The 27358-nt window shown below is 51.1% G+C and overlaps 22 non-coding genes across 22 annotated transcripts; 17 read left to right on the plus strand and 5 right to left on the minus strand.

Moving 5' to 3' along the window:
- Window positions 1-4947: 4947 nt before the first annotated feature.
- Window positions 4948-5020, plus strand: Trnav-uac. Its single transcript has one exon. It is a non-coding gene; the product is annotated as a tRNA-Val (tRNA).
- Window positions 5021-5178: 158 nt separating this feature from the next.
- Window positions 5179-5251, plus strand: Trnav-aac. The gene has a single exon. It is a non-coding gene; the product is annotated as a tRNA-Val (tRNA).
- Window positions 5252-11164: 5913 nt separating this feature from the next.
- Trnav-uac lies at window positions 11165-11237 on the plus strand. Its single transcript has one exon. It is a non-coding gene; the product is annotated as a tRNA-Val (tRNA).
- Window positions 11238-11395: 158 nt separating this feature from the next.
- Window positions 11396-11468, plus strand: Trnav-aac. The gene has a single exon. It is a non-coding gene; the product is annotated as a tRNA-Val (tRNA).
- A 193-nt stretch (window positions 11469-11661) lies between these two features.
- On the minus strand, window positions 11662-11733 carry Trnap-agg. Its single transcript has one exon. It is a non-coding gene; the product is annotated as a tRNA-Pro (tRNA).
- Window positions 11734-12135: 402 nt separating this feature from the next.
- On the plus strand, window positions 12136-12208 carry Trnav-cac. The gene has a single exon. It is a non-coding gene; the product is annotated as a tRNA-Val (tRNA).
- A 158-nt stretch (window positions 12209-12366) lies between these two features.
- Window positions 12367-12439, plus strand: Trnav-aac. Its single transcript has one exon. It is a non-coding gene; the product is annotated as a tRNA-Val (tRNA).
- A 194-nt stretch (window positions 12440-12633) lies between these two features.
- Window positions 12634-12705, minus strand: Trnap-agg. Its single transcript has one exon. It is a non-coding gene; the product is annotated as a tRNA-Pro (tRNA).
- Window positions 12706-13107: 402 nt separating this feature from the next.
- On the plus strand, window positions 13108-13180 carry Trnav-cac. The gene has a single exon. It is a non-coding gene; the product is annotated as a tRNA-Val (tRNA).
- Window positions 13181-13338: 158 nt separating this feature from the next.
- Window positions 13339-13411, plus strand: Trnav-aac. Its single transcript has one exon. It is a non-coding gene; the product is annotated as a tRNA-Val (tRNA).
- Window positions 13412-13605: 194 nt separating this feature from the next.
- Trnap-agg lies at window positions 13606-13677 on the minus strand. Its single transcript has one exon. It is a non-coding gene; the product is annotated as a tRNA-Pro (tRNA).
- Window positions 13678-14079: 402 nt separating this feature from the next.
- Window positions 14080-14152, plus strand: Trnav-cac. The gene has a single exon. It is a non-coding gene; the product is annotated as a tRNA-Val (tRNA).
- Window positions 14153-14310: 158 nt separating this feature from the next.
- Trnav-aac lies at window positions 14311-14383 on the plus strand. The gene has a single exon. It is a non-coding gene; the product is annotated as a tRNA-Val (tRNA).
- A 194-nt stretch (window positions 14384-14577) lies between these two features.
- Window positions 14578-14649, minus strand: Trnap-agg. Its single transcript has one exon. It is a non-coding gene; the product is annotated as a tRNA-Pro (tRNA).
- A 402-nt stretch (window positions 14650-15051) lies between these two features.
- On the plus strand, window positions 15052-15124 carry Trnav-cac. Its single transcript has one exon. It is a non-coding gene; the product is annotated as a tRNA-Val (tRNA).
- Window positions 15125-15282: 158 nt separating this feature from the next.
- On the plus strand, window positions 15283-15355 carry Trnav-aac. The gene has a single exon. It is a non-coding gene; the product is annotated as a tRNA-Val (tRNA).
- A 194-nt stretch (window positions 15356-15549) lies between these two features.
- Trnap-agg lies at window positions 15550-15621 on the minus strand. The gene has a single exon. It is a non-coding gene; the product is annotated as a tRNA-Pro (tRNA).
- A 402-nt stretch (window positions 15622-16023) lies between these two features.
- Window positions 16024-16096, plus strand: Trnav-cac. Its single transcript has one exon. It is a non-coding gene; the product is annotated as a tRNA-Val (tRNA).
- A 158-nt stretch (window positions 16097-16254) lies between these two features.
- On the plus strand, window positions 16255-16327 carry Trnav-aac. The gene has a single exon. It is a non-coding gene; the product is annotated as a tRNA-Val (tRNA).
- Window positions 16328-20235: 3908 nt separating this feature from the next.
- On the plus strand, window positions 20236-20308 carry Trnav-cac. Its single transcript has one exon. It is a non-coding gene; the product is annotated as a tRNA-Val (tRNA).
- Window positions 20309-20466: 158 nt separating this feature from the next.
- Window positions 20467-20539, plus strand: Trnav-aac. Its single transcript has one exon. It is a non-coding gene; the product is annotated as a tRNA-Val (tRNA).
- Window positions 20540-26871: 6332 nt separating this feature from the next.
- Trnav-uac lies at window positions 26872-26944 on the plus strand. The gene has a single exon. It is a non-coding gene; the product is annotated as a tRNA-Val (tRNA).
- The last annotated feature ends 414 nt before the right edge of the window (window positions 26945-27358 follow it).

Consider the following 27358-nt stretch of genomic DNA (forward strand, 5'->3'; position numbering starts at 1 on the left):
TGGTCGCGGCACACGTCAGCCGGTGTGCATCCGAGTCAGCGACTGAGCATATCGGACACAAGGGGTCGTCCGTCAGATGTATAGAATGTAACCTCTGACGAGTAGCGAACTTCCCATTCACAACCACGTACCACACTGAACGCACCGTCGTAGGTAGAAAAGGCGTGTGTACCGCTCGCCACACCGTGTTCCAGGCAACTTCAGGATGTCTGTGGGTGACCGTATTTACAGGTTGCCGCTGCTGATAGAGGCGATAATAGTCTTTTGTGCTGGGCTTCCGTGTCGTCGGAAGTTCTGACCGTAAGTAGCTGAAGTCAATAAAGAAGTCTCTGATGTGGGTGAGTGCCGGTGAAATGTGTCCTACAGAAACCGGGGGATGCAGAGAGTGTGGTGCCACTTCCGCTATCAGGGTGCCCGTCAGTGGGCAGAGGTCCACGTGCGACGCATAGTGTTGAGATAAAGCGATCGCGCACGGTTATATACGTGAATTAAACCGATACCGCCCGCCCGCTGCGGCAGTGTCAGGGTGGCGTATCGGACTTTAAAAACCAGACCGGTGCTTACGAAATGTCCATATGCTGCTTGAAATCTGTCGGCCATCGTAGCTGTCAAGGGAAGGATATGCGCAAAATAGTTCAGTTTTGAGACAAGATAGGTGTTGACATAACGTGTTCTGAGGAGCATATCCAAGCGACGCAGTTTGTTGTCCTGCAGCAGAGCACGTGTCTGGTGTAGGAGCCGGCGGTACGTAGCCGCTGCCGTGCGGCGGACATTGCTATAGAATTGCACTCCTAAACACTTGAGTACGGGCACCTTGTCAAAGGGCACCGCCGTTGTGTGGGAAATCCCCCCTCCGACATCCATGTATTTTGTCTTCTTCACGTTGATGACGCTCCCAGCGACCGCCCCGTACTGGCGTAGCCACTGTAGTGCCATATGCATTTCATCCTCTGATCTGGCCAGGAACACCACGTCATCGGCGAATGCACCACAACAAAAGGTCACGTCCCGCAAGGAGATACCAGTTAATCGCTGCCGTAGACCATGTAAAGCTGGTTCAAGCGCTGCAGCAAATAATATGCCCGACAGGGGGCACCCTTGTCGCACTGACCGTCCAACAACAATGTGACCAGACTGATAACCGTTGACCATCATGCGGGAGCGCGCTCCGTGGACCAGTCGAAGGACCACCTGTGCAGACTCCGGAGAGAGGCCCATGTGTTGCAAAACTGCGCGTAAGAAGCCGTGATCGACGCGGTCGAATGCGTGGTCAAAATCTACGGCGACAAGGGCGCCTCGTATTTTGCAGGCCGCCGTCAAAGCAATTACGTCGCGGTGTGCTCCTAACGCCGTATGAATGTTGCTGACACCACCTAAACATGTCTGATCGGTGTGGATGGCTTTCCCGATAGCGGTGTGGAGACGTGCGCGGAGGATACGGGCGAAGATCTTGTAGTCGTTGTTGAGGAGTGTGAGTGGGCGAAAATCCTGCCACCTACAACCACCATTCGGTTTCGGAACTGGGATCAAGATGCCTTCTGTGAATTCTGTGGGGACAGTGAAATCAGGGCGGATCAGGTCTTGAAACATTTGGAGCCACTTGTCACCCATAAGGTGGTAAAAAGTGCGGTAGAATTCCAGGGGTAAACCGTCCGGTCCAGGCGACTTGTTCGGTGCTCCACGTGCCAAGGCCGATGTCAGCTCGTCGGGTGTAATGGGCAACAGCAGACTATCATCGGGTGCCACTTCCCGAGGGGCGGGAAAATCGTGCAACAGCTCGTCATAATCACGTACAGTTCGCGGATCTTCCATGTACAAGGTCCCATAGTGTCTGGCGAACGTGTGCGCGATGTCCGTTTGTGTCACTGCGCGCCCGCCGTCCTCCGTGTTTACCGCCGTAATGAGCTGACGTTTGCGGTGGCGCCTCTCGCGCACAATGTGATACACTGACGCTGTTTCGTTGGGGATACAGTCTTGTACTCGCGCACGGATGCGAACACCGTCTAGCTGCTCTGTCCTGATGCGAAGTAGACGAGCTTTGATGCGCTGTACGGACATCTGACGTTCGGGAGACGGCGGTTGCGTCGCCAGCTCACGTAACGCTGTATAATAAAATTCCGATGTCGCCCTTTGCCAGTGCGATCTGTCACGCCCGTAGGCCATCAAGGTCTTTCGGAGGGCAGGTTTGACACATCCCAGCCACCACAGTAACGTGGAAGCATACATAGGCAGGCGCCTGATACATCGACGCCACGTGTCAGTGACTGCTCGCCGACACGCTTCCTCGCGAAGGAGGGAGACGTTCAGCGTCCACGGGCCCCTGCTGCGTCTTGTGAGTTGTCGGGGCAAGGTGACAGTGCAGATGTACGCGAGATGGTCTGTGAAGGCCGTCGGCCAGAGTTCTGCATCACGGGTTGCTGTGCGGAGGGCACGCGAGACGTATATCCGGTCCAGACGACTGGCAGAATGGCTGGTAAAGTGCGTATATCCACTCTGGGTCCCATGATGTAAGAGCCATGTGTCGTGGAGCGCGAGGTCACGTATCAATGCTTGTAGAGCCGGGCATGGGACGTAATGCGGTATCTGGTCCTCGGGCCGCAGAACACTGTTAAAATCGCCGCCCACTATGTAATGGTCCATATTTCCTTGCAAAAGTGGGGCCAACTCCTCCGAATAGAAGACATGCCTGTCACCACGGTGCGAATTACCGGAGGGAGCGTAGACGTTAATGAGGCGCACTGCGCCAAGTGTGAGTGCGATGCCTCGTCCGTTCGGCAAGTACGTCGCGTCCGTCGCGTCTATGCCATCTCGGAGAAGGATGGCCGTTCCTCCTGCGCCATCACCTACGGGTAGGCTGTACGTGGTGTAGCCATATAGGTCTAAACACAGCTCGGGACGGACCTCCTGGAGAAGGACAATGTCCAAGTCTGCCGCTCTGATCATGTCGTGTAACATGCGGGTCTTGACAGTGGAGTGGACACCATTTACGTTGACTGTTCCCACACGGTATGACTGAGACATATCAAGTGGCGGAGGCAGTGTGCCGGTGCAATCCCACAGTGATTTCACACACCACACACCACACAGCCATCCACCTGCATGCTGTGCATTACTGTGCCGTAGGAGTCCCTGACTGGCAGAGCCCTCCGGGCTCATTGTCAGCCATGGGCTCTAGTGGAGATATCGATGTTTGCTGTGCGTCATCTGCCTCCATATCGTCTGCCCAATCACCAAGAGACGATTGTGATGTCATTGGGGGCTGGACGCTTTCACAGGAGCTCACATTTTGAGAGTCGACGCAGTGCGCCTCGTTTTCTGGGCCACCAGATTTAGGAGAGTGTTCCTTGTCTTCAGGCACCTTCTAGTGAATGATGCCACTGGAGTCCGTTGCAATTGTGGGCGAGTCAACGAAGTCGATGTCTTCCGCCGGCTTCACATTCCTGTCCTGTTCGTCAGCTGACAATCGCCTCTTCTTGTGTCGCTTGGGTGATTTTTGCTTTCGGGTCCGAGATTCGACATCCACTGGAGGGCGGGGCTCGACACAGTCTCGGTCGCTAGGAACCCCTGTGTCTGATCCCGACAGTGACGGTGGCTGGGTGCCCACGACGCTGCGGTGGGCGGAGGCTGTAGGAACCTCTGCACCGTTGGGCTGCGGCGTCGTCGACGGCGCTGACTCTCCAACGGAGCTGGCAGCGGCTTGAGGAGGTAGCAGGTTTTGATCATCCATCACATCATGTCGTGCCGCCTCCACATATGTGAGCGGGAGAGAGGTCATAGTGGATCGTTGGGGAAGTTCATTGCGGGGCACCTGAACGAGGCGGCGCTGCAGACACTCAGTTCTAACATGGCCCTCCTGGCCGCAGCCCGAGCAGGTCCTCGGTTGTCCATCATATATAACAATTGCGCGGCAGCCACCCACGAAAACATACGATGGAACGTGCTTCTTAAGTTCTATGCGCACTTGTCGTACCCCGTTAAGGACAGGGTACGTTTCGAATGTGTTCCATTTCTCCTCTGTGTGGCTCAGAACTGTGCCGTATGGCCGCAGCGCATCAACGACTAGGTTGGCAGGAACTTCGAACGGTAGTTCAAAGATGCGCACGGTACGCACCCCCAGACCAGCATGGTCAACTCCTACCACGCTCACGTTACCGTCTGCGTGACAGAAGCGAAAGCCGTTTGCAGATCGTTGGAGTAATCTGTCGCAGGCCGCTTCGTCAATCAGTTTGAGGTACACCGTGCTGGTTACAATAGACAGATGAATTCCTATCAGTTCTTGTGGTTCGATGTGCATGATGTCTCGTAGAAACCGTTCAATTTCATGGGCCTTCGGTCTCGTGTACGATGCGTTGAACGTTAGTTTGATTGTAGCTTTTCGATATGAGAACGCCATGTCGGGTCGGTACAGGTACTATACGGCAAGACAACGACGCGACCGCGCGCTAGCGGGTAAACAACAACACCTGCGGAGCACTGCCCGGCGCGCTGAGCCCGTCCGCACGGTAACACGGCTGAAAGCCGACTGTGCCCCTAGACCAACGAGCCCTGTGACACGGCGATTGCCAATTATTCCAGTCCCTCGATGTCGTCCAGGGTGCCCTGGAAGTCTCGTGTACGCTGGCGGGATGGGGGCGGCGCGAATTCCCGCGGTCGGCGGCCTTCCTGGGCTATTGGTACCTTCATGTAGAGCTGCCGCTGGGCTCGCACTGCCTGCTGCTGAGAAAGTGATTGCTTTTGCTGATATGACTTGCAATAACGACTGCGCGGAACGCCGCTATCTCGTTAGGGGTGCTACGGCAGACACCCTCTCGAGCACCCCGAAGACTTCTTGAGCCCTCGGCTGTGATGGGTTCCAGGCTGACAAAAGAACTGTCGTGTGTGCATTCGCCGACGAGAGAAAGGCTGAGGCAACTTCGAGTCAACAAGGATGGAGTCGTCGGGTCCGTCGTTTCCGTAGTGTAGCGGTTATCACGTCTGCTTTACACGCAGAAGGTCCCCGGTTCGATCCCGGGCGGGACCAGTATTTTCCTGCCTATGTCGTATTGTCCTCCAATGAGCCACGTCGTGTGTGGATCTGCTGCATGTCCCTTCGTTTTGCAAGTACCACATTTATTGAATTTTTTAGTTACGATGGCAACATCACTACAAGTTGTCTGTGAAGTAAGGTGCACACAAGCAATTTCCGTGGTGTAGCTGTTATCACGTCTGCCTAACTCGCAGAAGGTCCCCGGTTCGATCCCGGGCGGAAACGCTTTTTCATCACTTTAAGCAAGACGTACTAACATGCATCTGCTACCATCTGTACCCGAAACCTTCGTAATCGCCTTCACGCGTCGGACCCGAGTGCCAATTGCTCACATCGAATAAGAAATTCATTTGATATTGACGGCGAGCTTTTTGCGCTGACTCAGCCACTGACGTGCGATCAGTTTGCACAAAACGCTAGGGCTCGTCCGGGATTTGAACCCGGGACCTCCTGCACCCTAAGCAGGAATCATACCCCTTTTTTTTTTTTTTTTTTTTTTTTTTTTTTTTTTTTTTTTTTTTTTTTGCTAATGAACCGCTGCAGGAGCAGGACGACGGGTAGGGGAGGGGTCGACACCCGAAGCGTGGCCATCCCGCCGCCACGCCCAAGCAACGTGTTCGAGTTCGAGGATCGAAGGATCAGGAAGAGGATGGAGTGGGTTTGTCGATGGTGTTCTTTTTATTTATTTATTTCTTTAATTTTTTATAATATTTTTTTTTATTATAGATTTATTTGTGTTTCATTACAAAGAAAGATCCTACAACTGCCGTAGCCGAGCGTCCGAGTCGTCTTCTCGTCTGTTGGGAGGGGTTCCCCCCTATTCCGTCCGTAGAGGATCAATATGCTCCAGGATTCTTCTTCATTTTCAGCGTCTCATACCCGGAACGCCCCAGTGAGCAGGAGGATCCGCAAATAATGAACCTAAATAATTTGCGAAACGAGTTCTGTACTTCGGGTGGCGGCTGAAAGCTGCATGTGTCGTCATCAATAGGGACCAAAAGTCGAGTGTGCCTTTGGGAGCATCGCAAAATATGTAGTAAACGGCCATGCCTTTTAGCCAGTTAACGGCGTTCGTTCTGGTTGATGGAAAGTATACGACGTCTGGGCGCAATACGTCATCAGGGGAGATAGACTCCGGCAATCGCCGCAAGAGTAATGCCAGCATGCGCTGCGTCAGTAGCCAGCACTCGCTGGTCGCGGCACACGTCAGCCGGTGTGCATCCGAGTCAGCGACTGAGCATATCGGACACAAGGGGTCGTCCGTCAGATGTATAGAATGTAACCTCTGACGAGTAGCGAACTTCCCATTCACAACCACGTACCACACTGAACGCACCGTCGTAGGTAGAAAAGGCGTGTGTACCGCTCGCCACACCGTGTTCCAGGCAACTTCAGGATGTCTGTGGGTGACCGTATTTACAGGTTGCCGCTGCTGATAGAGGCGATAATAGTCTTTTGTGCTGGGCTTCCGTGTCGTCGGAAGTTCTGACCGTAAGTAGCTGAAGTCAATAAAGAAGTCTCTGATGTGGGTGAGTGCCGGTGAAATGTGTCCTACAGAAACCGGGGGATGCAGAGAGTGTGGTGCCACTTCCGCTATCAGGGTGCCCGTCAGTGGGCAGAGGTCCACGTGCGACGCATAGTGTTGAGATAAAGCGATCGCGCACGGTTATATACGTGAATTAAACCGATACCGCCCGCCCGCTGCGGCAGTGTCAGGGTGGCGTATCGGACTTTAAAAACCAGACCGGTGCTTACGAAATGTCCATATGCTGCTTGAAATCTGTCGGCCATCGTAGCTGTCAAGGGAAGGATATGCGCAAAATAGTTCAGTTTTGAGACAAGATAGGTGTTGACATAACGTGTTCTGAGGAGCATATCCAAGCGACGCAGTTTGTTGTCCTGCAGCAGAGCACGTGTCTGGTGTAGGAGCCGGCGGTACGTAGCCGCTGCCGTGCGGCGGACATTGCTATAGAATTGCACTCCTAAACACTTGAGTACGGGCACCTTGTCAAAGGGCACCGCCGTTGTGTGGGAAATCCCCCCTCCGACATCCATGTATTTTGTCTTCTTCACGTTGATGACGCTCCCAGCGACCGCCCCGTACTGGCGTAGCCACTGTAGTGCCATATGCATTTCATCCTCTGATCTGGCCAGGAACACCACGTCATCGGCGAATGCACCACAACAAAAGGTCACGTCCCGCAAGGAGATACCAGTTAATCGCTGCCGTAGACCATGTAAAGCTGGTTCAAGCGCTGCAGCAAATAATATGCCCGACAGGGGGCACCCTTGTCGCACTGACCGTCCAACAACAATGTGACCAGACTGATAACCGTTGACCATCATGCGGGAGCGCGCTCCGTGGACCAGTCGAAGGACCACCTGTGCAGACTCCGGAGAGAGGCCCATGTGTTGCAAAACTGCGCGTAAGAAGCCGTGATCGACGCGGTCGAATGCGTGGTCAAAATCTACGGCGACAAGGGCGCCTCGTATTTTGCAGGCCGCCGTCAAAGCAATTACGTCGCGGTGTGCTCCTAACGCCGTATGAATGTTGCTGACACCACCTAAACATGTCTGATCGGTGTGGATGGCTTTCCCGATAGCGGTGTGGAGACGTGCGCGGAGGATACGGGCGAAGATCTTGTAGTCGTTGTTGAGGAGTGTGAGTGGGCGAAAATCCTGCCACCTACAACCACCATTCGGTTTCGGAACTGGGATCAAGATGCCTTCTGTGAATTCTGTGGGGACAGTGAAATCAGGGCGGATCAGGTCTTGAAACATTTGGAGCCACTTGTCACCCATAAGGTGGTAAAAAGTGCGGTAGAATTCCAGGGGTAAACCGTCCGGTCCAGGCGACTTGTTCGGTGCTCCACGTGCCAAGGCCGATGTCAGCTCGTCGGGTGTAATGGGCAACAGCAGACTATCATCGGGTGCCACTTCCCGAGGGGCGGGAAAATCGTGCAACAGCTCGTCATAATCACGTACAGTTCGCGGATCTTCCATGTACAAGGTCCCATAGTGTCTGGCGAACGTGTGCGCGATGTCCGTTTGTGTCACTGCGCGCCCGCCGTCCTCCGTGTTTACCGCCGTAATGAGCTGACGTTTGCGGTGGCGCCTCTCGCGCACAATGTGATACACTGACGCTGTTTCGTTGGGGATACAGTCTTGTACTCGCGCACGGATGCGAACACCGTCTAGCTGCTCTGTCCTGATGCGAAGTAGACGAGCTTTGATGCGCTGTACGGACATCTGACGTTCGGGAGACGGCGGTTGCGTCGCCAGCTCACGTAACGCTGTATAATAAAATTCCGATGTCGCCCTTTGCCAGTGCGATCTGTCACGCCCGTAGGCCATCAAGGTCTTTCGGAGGGCAGGTTTGACACATCCCAGCCACCACAGTAACGTGGAAGCATACATAGGCAGGCGCCTGATACATCGACGCCACGTGTCAGTGACTGCTCGCCGACACGCTTCCTCGCGAAGGAGGGAGACGTTCAGCGTCCACGGGCCCCTGCTGCGTCTTGTGAGTTGTCGGGGCAAGGTGACAGTGCAGATGTACGCGAGATGGTCTGTGAAGGCCGTCGGCCAGAGTTCTGCATCACGGGTTGCTGTGCGGAGGGCACGCGAGACGTATATCCGGTCCAGACGACTGGCAGAATGGCTGGTAAAGTGCGTATATCCACTCTGGGTCCCATGATGTAAGAGCCATGTGTCGTGGAGCGCGAGGTCACGTATCAATGCTTGTAGAGCCGGGCATGGGACGTAATGCGGTATCTGGTCCTCGGGCCGCAGAACACTGTTAAAATCGCCGCCCACTATGTAATGGTCCATATTTCCTTGCAAAAGTGGGGCCAACTCCTCCGAATAGAAGACATGCCTGTCACCACGGTGCGAATTACCGGAGGGAGCGTAGACGTTAATGAGGCGCACTGCGCCAAGTGTGAGTGCGATGCCTCGTCCGTTCGGCAAGTACGTCGCGTCCGTCGCGTCTATGCCATCTCGGAGAAGGATGGCCGTTCCTCCTGCGCCATCACCTACGGGTAGGCTGTACGTGGTGTAGCCATATAGGTCTAAACACAGCTCGGGACGGACCTCCTGGAGAAGGACAATGTCCAAGTCTGCCGCTCTGATCATGTCGTGTAACATGCGGGTCTTGACAGTGGAGTGGACACCATTTACGTTGACTGTTCCCACACGGTATGACTGAGACATATCAAGTGGCGGAGGCAGTGTGCCGGTGCAATCCCACAGTGATTTCACACACCACACACCACACAGCCATCCACCTGCATGCTGTGCATTACTGTGCCGTAGGAGTCCCTGACTGGCAGAGCCCTCCGGGCTCATTGTCAGCCATGGGCTCTAGTGGAGATATCGATGTTTGCTGTGCGTCATCTGCCTCCATATCGTCTGCCCAATCACCAAGAGACGATTGTGATGTCATTGGGGGCTGGACGCTTTCACAGGAGCTCACATTTTGAGAGTCGACGCAGTGCGCCTCGTTTTCTGGGCCACCAGATTTAGGAGAGTGTTCCTTGTCTTCAGGCACCTTCTAGTGAATGATGCCACTGGAGTCCGTTGCAATTGTGGGCGAGTCAACGAAGTCGATGTCTTCCGCCGGCTTCACATTCCTGTCCTGTTCGTCAGCTGACAATCGCCTCTTCTTGTGTCGCTTGGGTGATTTTTGCTTTCGGGTCCGAGATTCGACATCCACTGGAGGGCGGGGCTCGACACAGTCTCGGTCGCTAGGAACCCCTGTGTCTGATCCCGACAGTGACGGTGGCTGGGTGCCCACGACGCTGCGGTGGGCGGAGGCTGTAGGAACCTCTGCACCGTTGGGCTGCGGCGTCGTCGACGGCGCTGACTCTCCAACGGAGCTGGCAGCGGCTTGAGGAGGTAGCAGGTTTTGATCATCCATCACATCATGTCGTGCCGCCTCCACATATGTGAGCGGGAGAGAGGTCATAGTGGATCGTTGGGGAAGTTCATTGCGGGGCACCTGAACGAGGCGGCGCTGCAGACACTCAGTTCTAACATGGCCCTCCTGGCCGCAGCCCGAGCAGGTCCTCGGTTGTCCATCATATATAACAATTGCGCGGCAGCCACCCACGAAAACATACGATGGAACGTGCTTCTTAAGTTCTATGCGCACTTGTCGTACCCCGTTAAGGACAGGGTACGTTTCGAATGTGTTCCATTTCTCCTCTGTGTGGCTCAGAACTGTGCCGTATGGCCGCAGCGCATCAACGACTAGGTTGGCAGGAACTTCGAACGGTAGTTCAAAGATGCGCACGGTACGCACCCCCAGACCAGCATGGTCAACTCCTACCACGCTCACGTTACCGTCTGCGTGACAGAAGCGAAAGCCGTTTGCAGATCGTTGGAGTAATCTGTCGCAGGCCGCTTCGTCAATCAGTTTGAGGTACACCGTGCTGGTTACAATAGACAGATGAATTCCTATCAGTTCTTGTGGTTCGATGTGCATGATGTCTCGTAGAAACCGTTCAATTTCATGGGCCTTCGGTCTCGTGTACGATGCGTTGAACGTTAGTTTGATTGTAGCTTTTCGATATGAGAACGCCATGTCGGGTCGGTACAGGTACTATACGGCAAGACAACGACGCGACCGCGCGCTAGCGGGTAAACAACAACACCTGCGGAGCACTGCCCGGCGCGCTGAGCCCGTCCGCACGGTAACACGGCTGAAAGCCGACTGTGCCCCTAGACCAACGAGCCCTGTGACACGGCGATTGCCAATTATTCCAGTCCCTCGATGTCGTCCAGGGTGCCCTGGAAGTCTCGTGTACGCTGGCGGGATGGGGGCGGCGCGAATTCCCGCGGTCGGCGGCCTTCCTGGGCTATTGGTACCTTCATGTAGAGCTGCCGCTGGGCTCGCACTGCCTGCTGCTGAGAAAGTGATTGCTTTTGCTGATATGACTTGCAATAACGACTGCGCGGAACGCCGCTATCTCGTTAGGGGTGCTACGGCAGACACCCTCTCGAGCACCCCGAAGACTTCTTGAGCCCTCGGCTGTGATGGGTTCCAGGCTGACAAAAGAACTGTCGTGTGTGCATTCGCCGACGAGAGAAAGGCTGAGGCAACTTCGAGTCAACAAGGATGGAGTCGTCGGGTCCGTCGTTTCCGTAGTGTAGCGGTTATCACGTCTGCTTTACACGCAGAAGGTCCCCGGTTCGATCCCGGGCGGGACCAGTATTTTCCTGCCTATGTCGTATTGTCCTCCAATGAGCCACGTCGTGTGTGGATCTGCTGCATGTCCCTTCGTTTTGCAAGTACCACATTTATTGAATTTTTTAGTTACGATGGCAACATCACTACAAGTTGTCTGTGAAGTAAGGTGCACACAAGCAGTTTCCGTGGTGTAGCGGTTATCACGTCTGCCTAACACGCAGAAGGTCCCCGGTTCGATCCCGGGCGGAAACACTTTTCATCACTTTAAGCAAGACGTACTAACATGCATCTGCTACCATCTGTACCCGAAACCTTCGTAATCGCCTTCACGCGTCGGACCCGAGTGCCAATTGCTCACATCGAATAAGAAATTCATTTGATATTGACGGCGAGCTTTTTGCGCTGACTCAGCCACTGACGTGCGATCAGTTTGCACAAAACGCTAGGGCTCGTCCGGGATTTGAACCCGGGACCTCCTGCACCCTAAGCAGGAATCATACCCCTAGACCAACGAGCCCTGTGACACGGCGAATGCCAAATATTCCAGTCCCTCGATGTCGTCCAGGGTGCCCTGGAAGTCTCGTGTACGCTGGCGGGATGGGGGCGGCGCGAATTCCCGCGGTCGGCGGCCTTCCTGGGCTATTGGTACCTTCATGTAGAGCTGCCGCTGGGCTCGCACTGCCTGCTGCTGAGAAAGTGATTGCTTTTGCTGATATGACTTGCAATAACGACTGCGCGAAACGCCGCTATCTCGTTAGGGGTGCTACGGCAGACACCCTCTCGAGCACCCCGAAGACTTCTTGAGCCCTCGGCTGTGATGGGATCCAGGCTGACAAAAGAACTGTCGTGTGTGCATTCGCGGACGAGAGAAAGTCTGAGGCAAGTTCGAGTGAACTAGGATGGACTCCTCGGGTCCGTCGTTTCCGTAGTGTAGCGGTTATCACGTCTGCTTCACACGCAGAAGGTCCCCGGTTCGATCCCGGGCGGGAACAGTATTTTCCTGCCTATGTCGTATTGTCCTCCAATGAGCCACGTCGTGTGTGGATCTGCTGCATGTCCCTTCGTTTTGCAAGTACCACATTTATTGAATTTTTTAGTTACGATGGCAACATCACTACAAGTTGTCTGTGAAGTAAGGTGCACACAAGCAGTTTCCGTGGTGTAGCGGTTATCGCGTCTGCCTAACACGCAGAAGGTCCCCGGTTCGATCCCGGGCGGAAACACTTTTTCATCACTTTAAGCAAGACGTACTAACATGCATCTGCTACCATCTGTACCCGAAACCTTCGTAATCGCCTTCACGCGTCGGACCCGAGTGCCAATTGCTCACATCGAATAAGAAATTCATTTGATATTGACGGCGAGCATTTTGCGCTGACTCAGCCACTGACGTGCGATCAGTTTGCACAAAACGCTAGGGCTCGTCCGGGATTTGAACCCGGGACCTCCTGCACCCTAAGCAAATATCATACCCCTAGACCAACGAGCCCTGTAACACGGCGAATGCCAAATATTCCAGTCCCTCGATGTCGTCCAGGGTGCCCTGGAAGTCTCGTGTACGCTGGCGGGATGGGGGCGGCGCGAATTCCCGCGGTCGGCGGCCTTCCTGGGCTATTGGTACCTTCATGTAGAGCTGCCGCTGGGCTCGCACTGCCTGCTGCTGAGAAAGTGATTGCTTTTGCTGATATGACTTGCAACAACGACTGCGCGAAACGCCGCTATCTCGTTAGGGGTGCTACGGCAGACACCCTCTCGAGCACCCCGAAGACTTCTTGAGCCCTCGGCTGTGATGGGATCCAGGCTGACAAAAGAACTGTCGTGTGTGCATTCGCGGACGAGAGAAAGTCTGAGGCAAGTTCGAGTGAACTAGGATGGACTCCTCGGGTCCGTCGTTTCCGTAGTGTAGCGGTTATCACGTCTGCTTCACACGCAGAAGGTCCCCGGTTCGATCCCGGGCGGGAACAGTATTTTCCTGCCTATGTCGTATTGTCCTCCAATGAGCCACGTCGTGTGTGGATCTGCTGCATGTCCCTTCGTTTTGCAAGTACCACATTTATTGAATTTTTTAGTTACGATGGCAACATCACTACAAGTTGTCTGTGAAGTAAGGTGCACACAAGCAGTTTCCGTGGTGTAGCGGTTATCACGTCTGCCTAACACGCAGAAGGTCCCCGGTTCGATCCCGGGCGGAAACACTTTTTCATCACTTTAAGCAAGACGTACTAACATGCATCTGCTACCATCTGTACCCGAAACCTTCGTAATCGCCTTCACGCGTCGGACCCGAGTGCCAATTGCTCACATCGAATAAGAAATTCATTTGATATTGACGGCGAGCATTTTGCGCTGACTCAGCCACTGACGTGCGATCAGTTTGCACAAAACGCTAGGGCTCGTCCGGGATTTGAACCCGGGACCTCCTGCACCCTAAGCAAATATCATACCCCTAGACCAACGAGCCCTGTAACACGGCGAATGCCAAATATTCCAGTCCCTCGATGTCGTCCAGGGTGCCCTGGAAGTCTCGTGTACGCTGGCGGGATGGGGGCGGCGCGAATTCCCGCGGTCGGCGGCCTTCCTGGGCTATTGGTACCTTCATGTAGAGCTGCCGCTGGGCTCGCACTGCCTGCTGCTGAGAAAGTGATTGCTTTTGCTGATATGACTTGCAACAACGACTGCGCGAAACGCCGCTATCTCGTTAGGGGTGCTACGGCAGACACCCTCTCGAGCACCCCGAAGACTTCTTGAGCCCTCGGCTGTGATGGGATCCAGGCTGACAAAAGAACTGTCGTGTGTGCATTCGCGGACGAGAGAAAGTCTGAGGCAAGTTCGAGTGAACTAGGATGGACTCCTCGGGTCCGTCGTTTCCGTAGTGTAGCGGTTATCACGTCTGCTTCACACGCAGAAGGTCCCCGGTTCGATCCCGGGCGGGAACAGTATTTTCCTGCCTATGTCGTATTGTCCTCCAATGAGCCACGTCGTGTGTGGATCTGCTGCATGTCCCTTCGTTTTGCAAGTACCACATTTATTGAATTTTTTAGTTACGATGGCAACATCACTACAAGTTGTCTGTGAAGTAAGGTGCACACAAGCAGTTTCCGTGGTGTAGCGGTTATCACGTCTGCCTAACACGCAGAAGGTCCCCGGTTCGATCCCGGGCGGAAGCACTTTTTCATCACTTTAAGCAAGACGTACTAACATGCATCTGCTACCATCTGTACCCGAAACCTTCGTAATCGCCTTCACGCGTCGGACCCGAGTGCCAATTGCTCACATCGAATAAGAAATTCATTTGATATTGACGGCGAGCTTTTTGCGCTGACTCAGCCACTGACGTGCGATCAGTTTGCACAAAACGCTAGGGCTCGTCCGGGATTTGAACCCGGGACCTCCTGCACCCTAAGCAGGAATCATACCCCTAGACCAACGAGCCCTGTGACACGGCGAATGCCAAATATTCCAGTCCCTCGATGTCGTCCAGGGTGCCCTGGAAGTCTCGTGTACGCTGGCGGGATGGGGGCGGCGCGAATTCCCGCGGTCGGCGGCCTTCCTGGGCTATTGGTACCTTCATGTAGAGCTGCCGCTGGGCTCGTACTGCCTGCTGCTGAGAAAGTGATTGCTTTTGCTGATATGACTTGCAATAACGACTGCGCGAAACGCCGCTATCTCGTTAGGGGTGCTACGGCAGACACCCTCTCGAGCACCCCGAAGACTTCTTGAGCCCTCGGCTGTGATGGGTCCCAGGCTGACAAAAGAACTGTCGTGTGTGCATTCGCGGACGAGAGAAAGTCTGAGGCAAGTTCGAGTGAACAAGGATGGACTCCTCGGGTCCGCCGTTTCCGTAGTGGAGCGGTTATCACGTCTGCTTCACACGCAGAAGGTCCCCGGTTCGATCCCGGGCGGGAACAGTATTTTCCTGCCTATGTCGTATTGTCCTCCAATGAGCTACGTCGTGTGTGGATCTGCTGCATGTCCCTTCGTTTTGCAAGTACCACATTTATTGAATTTTTTAGTTACGATGGCAACATCACTACAAGTTGTCTGTGAAGTAAGGTGCACACAAGCAGTTTCCGTGGTGTAGCGGTTATCACGTCTGCCTAACACGCAGAAGGTCCCCGGTTCGATCCCGGGCGGAAACACTTTTTCATCACTTTAAGCAAGACGTACTAACATGCATCTGCTACCATCTGTACCCGAAACCTTCGTAATCGCCTTCACGCGTCGGACCCGAGTGCCAATTGCTCACATCGAATAAGAAATTCATTTGATATTGACGGCGAGCTTTTTGCGCTGACTCAGCCACTGACGTGCGATCAGATTGCACAAAACGCTAGGGCTCGTCCGGGATTTGAAGCCGGGACCTCCTGCACCCTAAGCAGGAATCATACCCCTAGACCAACGAGCCCTGTGACACGGCGAATGCCAAATATTCCAGTCCCTCGATGTCGTCCAGGGTGCCCTGGAAGTCTCGTGTACGCTGGCGGGATGGGGGCGGCGCGAATTCCCGCGGTCGGCGGCCTTCCTGGGCTATTGGTACCTTCATGTAGAGCTGCCGCTGGGCTCGCACTGCCTGCTGCTGAGAAAGTGATTGCTTTTGCTGATATGACTTGCAATAACGACTGCGCGAAACGCCGCTATCTCGTTAGGGGTGCTACGGCAGACACCCTCTCGAGCACCCCGAAGACTTCTTGAGCCCTCGGCTGTGATGGGTTCCAGGCTGACAAAAGAACTGTCGTGTGTGCATTCGCGGACGAGAGAAAGTCTGAGGCAAGTTCGAGTGAACAAGGATGGACTCCTCGGGTCCGTCGTTTCCGTAGTGGAGCGGTTATCACGTCTGCTTCACACGCAGAAGGTCCCCGGTTCGATCCCGGGCGGGAACAGTATTTTCCTGCCTATGTCGTATTGTCCTCCAATGAGCTACGTCGTGTGTGGATCTGCTGCATGTCCCTTCGTTTTGCAAGTACCACATTTATTGAATTTTTTAGTTACGATGGCAACATCACTACAAGTTGTCTGTGAAGTAAGGTGCACACAAGCAGTTTCCGTGGTGTAGCGGTTATCACGTCTGCCTAACACGCAGAAGGTCCCCGGTTCGATCCCGGGCGGAAACACTTTTTCATCACTTTAAGCAAGACGTACTAACATGCATCTGCTACCATCTGTACCCGAAACCTTCGTAATCGCCTTCACGCGTCGGACCCGAGTGCCAATTGCTCACATCGAATAAGAAATTCATTTGATATTGACGGCGAGCTTTTTGCGCTGACTCAGCCACTGACGTGCGATCAGTTTGCACAAAACGCTAGGGCTCGTCCGGGATTTGAACCCGGGACCTCCTGCACCCTAAGCAGGAATCATACCCCTTTTTCTTTTGTTTTTTTTTCAAACTTGTCACGACTCGTGTGGAAAAAATTCCGTTCCGGTACCGGGAATCGAACCCGGGCCTCCTGGGTGAAAGCCAGGTATCCTAGCCACTTTTTTTTTTTTTTATTTTTATTTTTTTTTTATACCGAAGTCCGACGCCTGATCCATTTTTATTTTTTTTAGTTTGATTTTTGTCCTCCTATGTGAAAGCCAAGTATCCTAGTCACTTTTTCTTTTCTTTTTTTTCGTTTTTTTTTTTCACGTTGTCTGGCCAAGCGAAGTACTCGTAACTTATCATGGACGCTTACCCTACACCAGTCTTCTCAAAAACAATATCTAGCATGTTCCCAAAGAGGCTTTTGTATTGGCGTAATGCTTTCATTCTCCAGTAGGCCGTTTCCATGTACAATTTGTAGTCTATTATGTTGTCAGGTCCCTTTACGTTTATTACATAGTTTGCGAAATGGCCTAAGAGCCACATCACACTGTTGTGTTTGGTTGCAGGGTAGTATTTTTCCTGTGGGCGTAATAGCATCTCTGTTGTGTGATTTCGTCCACCACGGCGGGTGAGGATTCCAACTTTGGTCTTAGTCCAATCCCAGTTTCGCAGATGCCCGGCACACGTAAAGCGATGGAGGAGAGTGTCGACCAGTCCACATTGACAACAGTAATACGTGTCACTAAGCCCAATCCTTTGGAGTTTTTCGTTGGTGGCCACTATGTCATTGACGACTCTGTACCACGTGGACGTCACCTCAGAGGAGTGAATAGGGAGGTTAATATTGGTCCATACATTGTGCCATAAAATGGCCGGATACTGTACTTCGATTTTACTTGGGATGTCAGATGTGTCCCAGTGTTCTAATAGTTTCTTGGAAGTTATGTTGGTCGCGCGGAGAATGTCATCACCTAAGTAGCTGATGTCTACGTAAAATTCTCGTATATGCTTTAACTTATAGTTTAGTTTTCCCACGTTGATCGGTGGTTTCATGCATTCTGGCCGGACTACCTGGAATAGTTGAGAAGTGACGTTACTGTGGGCAAGATTAACCGTAAATAAGGTTCTTTTTAAGTACAACGCTCTCGCTTTCCTCGCAATGTTAGTGAGTTCTAAACCCCCTGCTGCCCTCGAATGGGTCAGGGTGACGAGTCGCACTTTAAAAAGATTCCCTTTCCAGACTTGTCTATTAGCCAGTCTCATGATGAGTGTGGCTTGCATTCTAGGTACTGGAAAGATCTGTGCAACGTAATACGCTTTAGAGAAAACATAGGTGTTTATGATTCGAATTGTCTGCAGGAGATTCGTAGAGCGCCAGCGAAGTTCACGCAGCGCTCCTCGTATCTTGTTGGTTGTCTCTCTCCAGTTGGTTGCTGTCATCGTCATGGGGCACTTGTTGAAGCTTATGCCTAACGTCTTGTGATGGTCCACCAGAGTGGCCCAAGAGATATGTACGTCCTCGAAGCCTCGAAGATTCAACAACTTACTCTTTTGTGCGTTAATCTTCGCACCTGATGCTCTATTGTAGTTATCAATCTCTGCTTTGAGGATGGCTATTTCACCGCCGTGTCGTATGACAACTCCTACGTCATCGGCGTAAGCTCTGGCGGATATGGTGACCCCAGAAACAGTCACTCCAGTCAATCGTCCATTGATCTGTCGTAGAAAAGGTTCCAACGAGAGAACATATAACAACATTGACAGCGGGCTGCCCTGCGGAACGCCCCTCCGAACATGAATGACTTTCGTAGACTGTCCATTTACAATGATTTTCGCCGTAATTCCAGTCATCAGTTGATGAATGATACGCACCGCACGATCCGAAAACCCCAGCTGCTGCAAAACAAGTTCCACGTATCGATGACTGACATGGTCAAAGGCCTTGCAGAAGTCTAGGAATAAGATCGCGCATTTAATATTTGTAACTGCAGCAACAGAAATCAAATCACGAAATTCAGAGATGGTAGTCATTATTGTCCGTCCAGGAAAACAGGCTTGATGAGTGTGGATAACTTTCCGGAGTAGGGGAGTCATCCGTTCTTTAACCGCCCTTGCTAATGTTTTATAGTCATAATTCATGAGCATGAGAGGACGAAAGTTATCGATTTTCTTGTGGCCCGTGCTTTTCGGTATCAAGACAAGTTTGCCCTCTTTGAGTTCTGATGGAATTGCACCTCCTCTCACGAGTTCATTGATGACCTCAGTAAACACTGTTCCAATGATATGCCAATACCGTTGATAAAACTCTTTAGGAATACCGTCTGGACCCGCCGATTTATTTGGAAGAGATGTCTTGACCAGGTCGAACACCTCGTCGACTGTGAAGTCAACAAACAAGGAATTATTGTCATCTACGGTGATTAAATTACGTAATGAGTCGATGACTTCAAAGCCATCACAGTTATCAGACTGGTCCTCGTTGTAGAGCAATTCGTAATGCCGATGGAGTGCACGGACAATGTCACCTTGGTCTGTGAGTACCCTACCGTCTTCTAGTTTGAGATCCTCAATAAAAGTACGTCGCCGATTAGACTGATGTTTCATCAAATGGTACAATGAAGTTGTTTCATCCTCCAACAGAGATTTTGCTTTTGATTTGATTTTCAATCCGTCTAACCGTTTCCGTGTGATGCTTAAAAGTTTGGCTTTTACTCGTTTGATCCGTGCTAGGTGAGTGCCTGACCCATGTGACTGTTCATGGAGTTCTCGTAAAACCGTGTAGTAGAATTCAATAGTCCGTTTTTCTGCCATACTTTTGTGAAAACTGTAATTTTTTAATGTTTGTCGCAACTTCACCTTAGCAATTTTGACCCACCACTCGGTTTTGGTTCCGTAATTCTGAATTGATCTTAAACATTTCGTCCACGTGTCGAGAACGCAATCTTCAAGATCGTCATCTTTCAAATGCGCGATATTGAGGGTCCATTGGTTGCGGTATGCGCGAGTGGACTGCTTGACCAATGTTATGGAAACGGAGAGAGCGCAATGGTCGGAAAAATACGTGGGGATGACGTCCGCATTTAGTACGTGAGTGCTAATATTCTCAGAGACATATATTCGATCAATGCGACTACATGAGGCCGAAGTAAGAAACGTATATTTGACTAACGTAGGGAAGAGGACTTCCCAGGCATCCTTGTATCGCATAGTTTTAAGTAAGTCATGAAGCTCCTGAGAATAATTAAAATGTGGAGTCTGGTCTTTCCGATGGACAACACAATTGAAATCACCTCCGACAACCTAGACCAACGAGCCCTGTGACACGGCGAATGCCAAATATTCCAGTCCCTCGATGTCGTCCAGGGTGCCCTGGAAGTCTCGTGTACGCTGGCGGGATGGGGGCGGCGCGAATTCCCGCGGTCGGCGGCCTTCCTGGGCTATTGGTACCTTCATGTAGAGCTGCCGCTGGGCTCGTACTGCCTGCTGCTGAGAAAGTGATTGCTTTTGCTGATATGACTTGCAATAACGACTGCGCGAAACGCCGCTATCTCGTTAGGGGTGCTACGGCAGACACCCTCTCGAGCACCCCGAAGACTTCTTGAGCCCTCGGCTGTGATGGGATCCAGGCTGACAAAAGAACTGTCGTGTGTGCATTCGCGGACGAGAGAAAGTCTGAGGCAAGTTCGAGTGAACTAGGATGGACTCCTCGGGTCCGTCGTTTCCGTAGTGTAGCGGTTATCACGTCTGCTTCACACGCAGAAGGTCCCCGGTTCGATCCCGGGCGGGAACAGTATTTTCCTGCCTATGTCGTATTGTCCTCCAATGAGCCACGTCGTGTGTGGATCTGCTGCATGTCCCTTCGTTTTGCAAGTACCACATTTATTGAATTTTTTAGTTACGATGGCAACATCACTACAAGTTGTCTGTGAAGTAAGGTGCACACAAGCAGTTTCCGTGGTGTAGCGGTTATCACGTCTGCCTAACACGCAGAAGGTCCCCGGTTCGATCCCGGGCGGAAACACTTTTTCATCACTTTAAGCAAGACGTACTAACATGCATCTGCTACCATCTGTACCCGAAACCTTCGTAATCGCCTTCACGCGTCGGACCCGAGTGCCAATTGCTCACATCGAATAAGAAATTCATTTGATATTGACGGCGAGCTTTTTGCGCTGACTCAGCCACTGACGTGCGATCAGTTTGCACAAAACGCTAGGGCTCGTCCGGGATTTGAACCCGGGACCTCCTGCACCCTAAGCAGGAATCATACCCCTTTTTTTTTTTTTTTTTACACATTCTTGTGGATCGTGCATCTCAAGCGCTCAAGCCACGCGGCAGCATTATCGCGGGAAAAGCAAAATGATGCATCGACCGGGAATCGAACCCGGGCCGCCCGCGTGGCAGGCGAGCATTCTACCACTTTTTTTTTTTTCACCCGAAGCAGGAATCATACCTTTTTTTTTTTTTTACCTTTCGGTTAACAGCCGAACGCGCTAGCCGATTTTTCTTTTTTTTTTTTTTTTTTTTACGCTTTGATCACTATGTTTTTGTTCAACGCTCTCCCAACTGAGCTATTTTTTTTTTTTTTTTTGGGTATTCCTGTGTAATGACCCAGGGCAGGTCGGTGGAGGCGCGGTGGGCAGGGGTCGAATCCCGAGGCCTGGCCACGACGTCTCCTCCTCCCTGCACTGGAGCACAGTGTCACTAATACGATGTAATTGTCCTTGGATCGGAGTCCGATAATAGTCATATGTGGACAGGCTTCTTAGGAATCGTTATCCATCCAAACAGGTAAAAGCTTAACAGGAAGGCAAAATAACTAAAAACTAGTGAGAATGTCTTCCCTATCAGGAAGGTAGATCAGTATGCCCCTATACCGGTGCCATTAGTGAACCTGGCACAGGAGCGATCAATAGAAATGGAAACTTAACCAACCCCCTGCTTTTCGAAAACAATACTAAGCATATTCGCAAAGTCCCTCTTAAGATGTGGGAAAGATTTCTGCGCCCAGCACTCATGAAGCATGTAACCAGTAAACGAAATAAAATCAGAAATACCATCACCATCAACCACTGAAGAAATGTAACGGCCAAGAAGCCACATAATGGTGTTGTTCTTTGTCCGGGGATAAAAAACCGTGTCCGGCCAGCAGAGAATATCAGTTGTAAAAGCTGATTCCGAGCTTTTGGTGAGTAACGCCAATTGTCGGCGCAGCCAGTACCACATGCGAAGACGGTCAGCGCAGGTAAATCGGTGTGGGAGTGTATCAATACAACCACACGTTTGACAAAGCGGAGTGACACTTAAACCTATACGATGAAGTCGTTCGTTGGTAGGAATCAGCTGATTAACTATCTTATACCATAGGGAGGCAACAGTTGCAGAATGAACGGGTAAGCTAATATTCGTCCATATGTTACGCCAATTAAAGCGGGGATATTGCAAAACAACCGGGTTGGATGAAGAAGACCTGTGCCATTTTTCAAGCAGTGTTCGCGTAGTGAAATCAGGACGACGTTGTAAGTGGAGATCTAGATAACTAATCTCAATATAGAAGTCCCGAACATGCCGTAGCTTCGCATTTAGAGGCCCAACGTGAATTGGCGGTGACAAGCTCGCAGGACGAACGACATGGAATAATCGCGAAGTAACAGTCGGGGACTCAGAAAATAAAAGATGGAGGGTTCGCTTAACATAAAGGGCAGCAGCCTTGACACGGACATCGGTTAACGACAAGCCGCCCTCAAGTCGCGGCTTCGTAAGAACATCACAACGTAATTTAAAAATGTGCCCCCGCCAAATATACCTGTTAAGAAGCTGGACCATTTTTGCACCCTGCAGTCGGGGAAGCGGAAACAATTGAGCAACGTAATATACTTTACATAAAACGTAAGTGTCTAATACACGCTTTTTTTGCAGTAGCGGTATCGAACGCCATGAGTGTTCTAATAAAACACCTTGAAGCTTGGAAATGGCCACTTGCCAGTTTTTTGCAGCCATGCGAAGAGGACACCGTTCAAGATAGATACCCAAATGTGTATGGTGTTCAACAGCCGTAACCCACGGAACAACCACACGTTCAAAGCCCCGCAAATTCAGGCGTTTGCTTTTACGGGGGTTGATACGAGAACCTGAGGCCGCAGAAAATTTATCTAGTTCCATTTTCAACTGCGGCACTTCTGCGGTGGAACGAAGCAAAACAACCAAATCATCAGCATAAGCTGTTGCTGTCAGGGTAACCCCAGAAATCGTAAGACCACGAAGTGTCGAGTTGAGACGTGTGAGGAGTGGTTGAAGGGAGAGAGCATAAAGGGTCATGGATAAAGGGCTACCTTGCGGGACGCCACGTTTAATATCAATGACCTTCGTTAGCTGGCCATTAATGTCAATCTTAGCAGAAATACCAGTCGTCATATTCTTAAGTACCAGCAGCGCCTTTTCATTAAAACCGAGACGGCGCAGCAGAAGCTCCAAAAACGAATGGGACACACGATCAAAAGCCTTACTAAAATCAACAAATAAAAGCGCACAGGAAATATTGGTAACAGCGACAATCGACACGACATCACGATACCCCGCCCCGGAAAGCAGCTTTGACAAGGAGTTATCACAGGTGTAAGCAAGAGGGATAGACGTGCATTAACAGCCCTAGCAGCCGTCTTATAATCAAAATTTAAAAGGGTTAAAGGACGAAAGTCACTAGCTGTCTTCAAACCAGCAGATTTTGGTATCAGGACAACCGTACCTCTCTTGAAATCGTCTGGAATTGTGCCACCATTCAAAATTTCATTTACTATATCCGTAAAAACAGGCCCTATAATAGTCCAAAAGCGAACAAAAAAGTCCTTAGGAAGGCCATCCGGACCAGGAGATTTGTGAGATGGTGAACAAGCAATGAAAGCTGAAATTTCGTCTGCAGTAAAAGGAGCTAAAATTCCATATTATGGTCCTCTGTTAAAACCGATGGGATAGCAGTTAAAATCTCGTCAACATCAAGCGGATCAGAATCAGCCACAGCATATAAGGTCTCATAGTAGCAGGTAAGTTCATGGGTTATTTGATTCTGTAAGGTAAGCCGGCGACCATCAGCTGCCACAAGGCCGTCAATCAATACACGTCGATGGTGCTTGTGGTGACGAAACTGATGGTACATGGAAGTCATTTCATGTGCTAAGGTGGACGGCGGTTTAGATTTAATCTTCAATCCTTCCTTCTGAAGCCGTTTAATACTAAGGAACTTGGCTTTAATTTTCCGAATCTCAGAAAGGTGGGCACCTGTCATTCGAGAAGTATCATAAAGTTTGCGAAGCACCGAATAATAATACTCAAAAGTCAGTTTCAGATCTCGCGCTCTATTATAACTGTAGGACATTAAAGTGCGACGTAGTTTTGGCTTCGCACAGTGGATCCACCAGTGAAGCTTAGACGGATAGTATCGCAGAGAACGTAAACACATGTCCCACGCCGTCTGTATTAGAGGTTCGATGTCAGGGTCATCGAGCAAGGAGACATTTAACTTCCACAGCGGCCGATAAAGTTTCAGAGGCTGACGCTCCAAATTAATTATAACCGCAAGGGCACAATGATCCGTAAAACTGGCTGGAATAACATCTACATTTAAAACAAAAACACTAAGGGGATCAGAAATATACAATCGGTCCAGTCGACTACTTGACGTGGCAGTAAAAAATGTAAATTTAACTAAAGTGGGGTGTTTAACCTCCCACGCATCGCGTAGTCGTAGTTGACGTACAAGAGAATGTAGCTCGACACAATAATTAAAATGAGGGGATTGGTCCTTATCTTGTAATACACAATTAAAATCACCCCCCAATATCAAAGTCGCAGGATTTTTGCGTAAAAGATAAATCAGATCCTCCTTATAAAAACGAGACCTTTCCTGCCGTTTGCTGGAACCAGAGGGGGCGTAAATATTAACCAAGGTTGTGTCAAATAACCGACAACCAATACCCCTTCCCGAGTCTAAGAGCTCAATTTCGGTAACGGGGATACCGTCACGAATTAGTAAGGCAGTACCTGTGGAAAACTCAGGCGCAAAATTTATAATAGTGCGAAAGCCAGGAACAAACAGGTGTGCAACGGAGACTTCCTGCAGGAAAACAACATCAGCTGCAGAGTCATAAATGAACTGCTGCAGAGGCGCTAACTTCAGAGCAGATTGAATGCTATTTATATTTAAGGTAATAAACGTGTACGCCTGCAACATCAACCAAAAAAGGGAAAGTGAACCCTAATTACACCACATTAGAAGCAACTACATCCAGATCATCAACATCAGACATGGCAGAGGGTGATTGCCCGGTATCAACGGAATCAGAGTCGTCCTTTGCATGCTTGTGTTTTTACCGCACCGCGTGAAGATTGGGGGGCACTTTCACCCGACGGCGTATCTGATGCACACCAGATTCAAGAGCAGGTGGAGTGGGGGGTTCGAGATCAGGCACGTCAAGCAAGGCATCCGAAGGATTAGCAGGGCGAGAGGAATCAGAAGAAGGAGCAAGCAAGGGGAAAACTGCATCAGTAACATCGGCACCGGCAGCAGAAGGTGTAGGTATTGGAAGTGTAGGAGGTGGAGAGAGAGGTTTGGAATCCGCTGAAGCGGAGTGCGCAGTTCTAGAAGCGATTTTCCGACAAACAGCTGTCTGCACCGAAGTGTCGTCAACATGTTGTGATGCCTGGGTCGGGAGGGATGTCAACACCACCTCGACCGAATGTTGGGGATCTTGCGCCGACGGCGTGGCAGCAAGTTTGACGTCATCAGGCAAAGCAGGAGAGACAGTGGGAACAGAATCCAAAACAAGCATGGGAGATTCCGGAATTCTCTCGTCAGATTCGCAAACCGGCTGCGAAACAGCAGCTTCGTCATCAGTGCTACCGGTATCACTAGCACGACGGCGTTTGTTATTGGAAACAGACGGGATCGGTGCAGAAGCAGCCGATACATCTGGGCGAGTGGGTAACGGGGGAAAACCTGCATCAGAGGAAGGTGTCACCCGTTGTGAAGAGTCTACTGCAGGAGGCTGACACGAGACAGTGGAGGAAGCTGCTGGCACAAGATCGGCAACCGTTAATTTGCGGCGTTGTGCTAGCCCATTTTTAAGCACAAACACCCGCTTAGGGCAATTAGCACGAACATGACCATTTTCATTACATAGAAAACACGTACCAACTTGCCGCTCATAAGTAAGATGAACACGATAACCACATACAACCAGATGGGACGGTATATTCGACGTAATATGCATTTCAACCGATCTGATACCATTATAACATTGCAGCTTATGTTGTGCAGACCAACGTTCATTTCGAATTGACCGAACGGTACCATAACCAAGCAAAGCTTCCTTGAGATAACTGTTTTCAACTTCAGGGGGTAAATTATAAACCCGAACTGTGGTATACGTAATTTCCGCATTTGAAACAGTAACACTGCTAACAGAACCATCTCTATGACGGAACGACACTTGCTCACCATGTTTAAGTAAAATCTTATCTAACAAAACCGGGTTCAACAATTTCACAAAAAAGCAGTAAAGTTCTGTGTCAAAATACGCCGTATGTACCTGGTCCGATGTAATGCCAATCGTATCCACAATCCATTCGTGAATTTCCAACGAAGTTGGTTGAACATTCCTGGTGGCCTTGTTAAACTGAAAACTGAGAGTACACTTCCGCGGAAACAACCGGGAAGCCATAACACTTAATTAATGCGGCAAAAGCCGCTATACAACACAAGACACAGCACAAACACTAAGGCGACGAAACAACGAAGAAAAGAAGACAAAGAAAGGTCACACACAGAAAGTAAATAGTCACAACCCGAGGGAAACGGCGGATCGAATACACAGCACGTCCGATCGCTGTCGCGTCTCAAGCGGAACTGGACCTCCTGCACCCTAAGCAGGAATCATACCCCTAGACCAACGAGCCCTGTGACACGGCGATTGCCAATTATTCCAGTCCCTCGATGTCGTCCAGGGTGCCCTGGAAGTCTCGTGTACGCTGGCGGGATGGGGGCGGCGCGAATTCCCGCGGTCGGCGGCGTTCCTGGGCTATTGGTACCTTCATGTAGAGCTGCCGCTGGGCTCGCACTGCCTGCTGCTGAGAAAGTGATTACTTTTGCTGATATGACTTGCAATAACGACTGCGCTAAACGCCGCTATCTCGTTAGGGGTGCTACGGCAGACACCCTCTCGAGCACCCCGAAGACTTCTTGAGCCCTCGGCTGTGATGGGTTCCAGGCTGACAAAAGAACTGTCGTGTGTGCATTCGCCGACGAGAGAAAGGCTGAGGCAACTTCGAGTCAACAAGGATGGACTCGCCGGGTCCGTCGTTTCCGTAGTGTAGCGGTTATCACGTCTGCTTTACACGCAGAAGGTCCCCGGTTCGATCCCGGGCGGGACCAGTATTTTCCTGCCTATGTCGTATTGTCCTCCAATGAGCCACTTCGTGTGTGGATCTGCAGCATGTCCCTTCGTTTTGCAAGTACCACGATGGCAACATCACTACAAGTTGTCTGTGAAGTAAGGTGCACACAAGCTGTTTCCATGGTGTAGCGGTTATCACGTCTGCCTAACACGCAGAATGTCCCTGGTTCGATCCTGGGCGGATTCATCACTTAAAGCAAGACTTACTAACATGCATCTGCTACCATCTGTACCCGAAACCTTCGTAATCGCCTTCACGCGTCGGACCAGAGTGTCAATTGCTCACATCGAATAAGAAATTCATTTGATATTGACGGCGAGCTTTTTGCGCTGACTCAGCCACTGACGTACGATCAGTTTGCACAAAACGCTAGGGCTCGTCCGGGATTTGA

The sequence above is a fragment of the Schistocerca piceifrons genome, unplaced genomic scaffold (assembly GCF_021461385.2).
Source record: "Schistocerca piceifrons isolate TAMUIC-IGC-003096 unplaced genomic scaffold, iqSchPice1.1 HiC_scaffold_539, whole genome shotgun sequence".
In the NCBI taxonomy this organism is placed as follows: Eukaryota; Metazoa; Arthropoda; class Insecta; order Orthoptera; family Acrididae; genus Schistocerca; species Schistocerca piceifrons.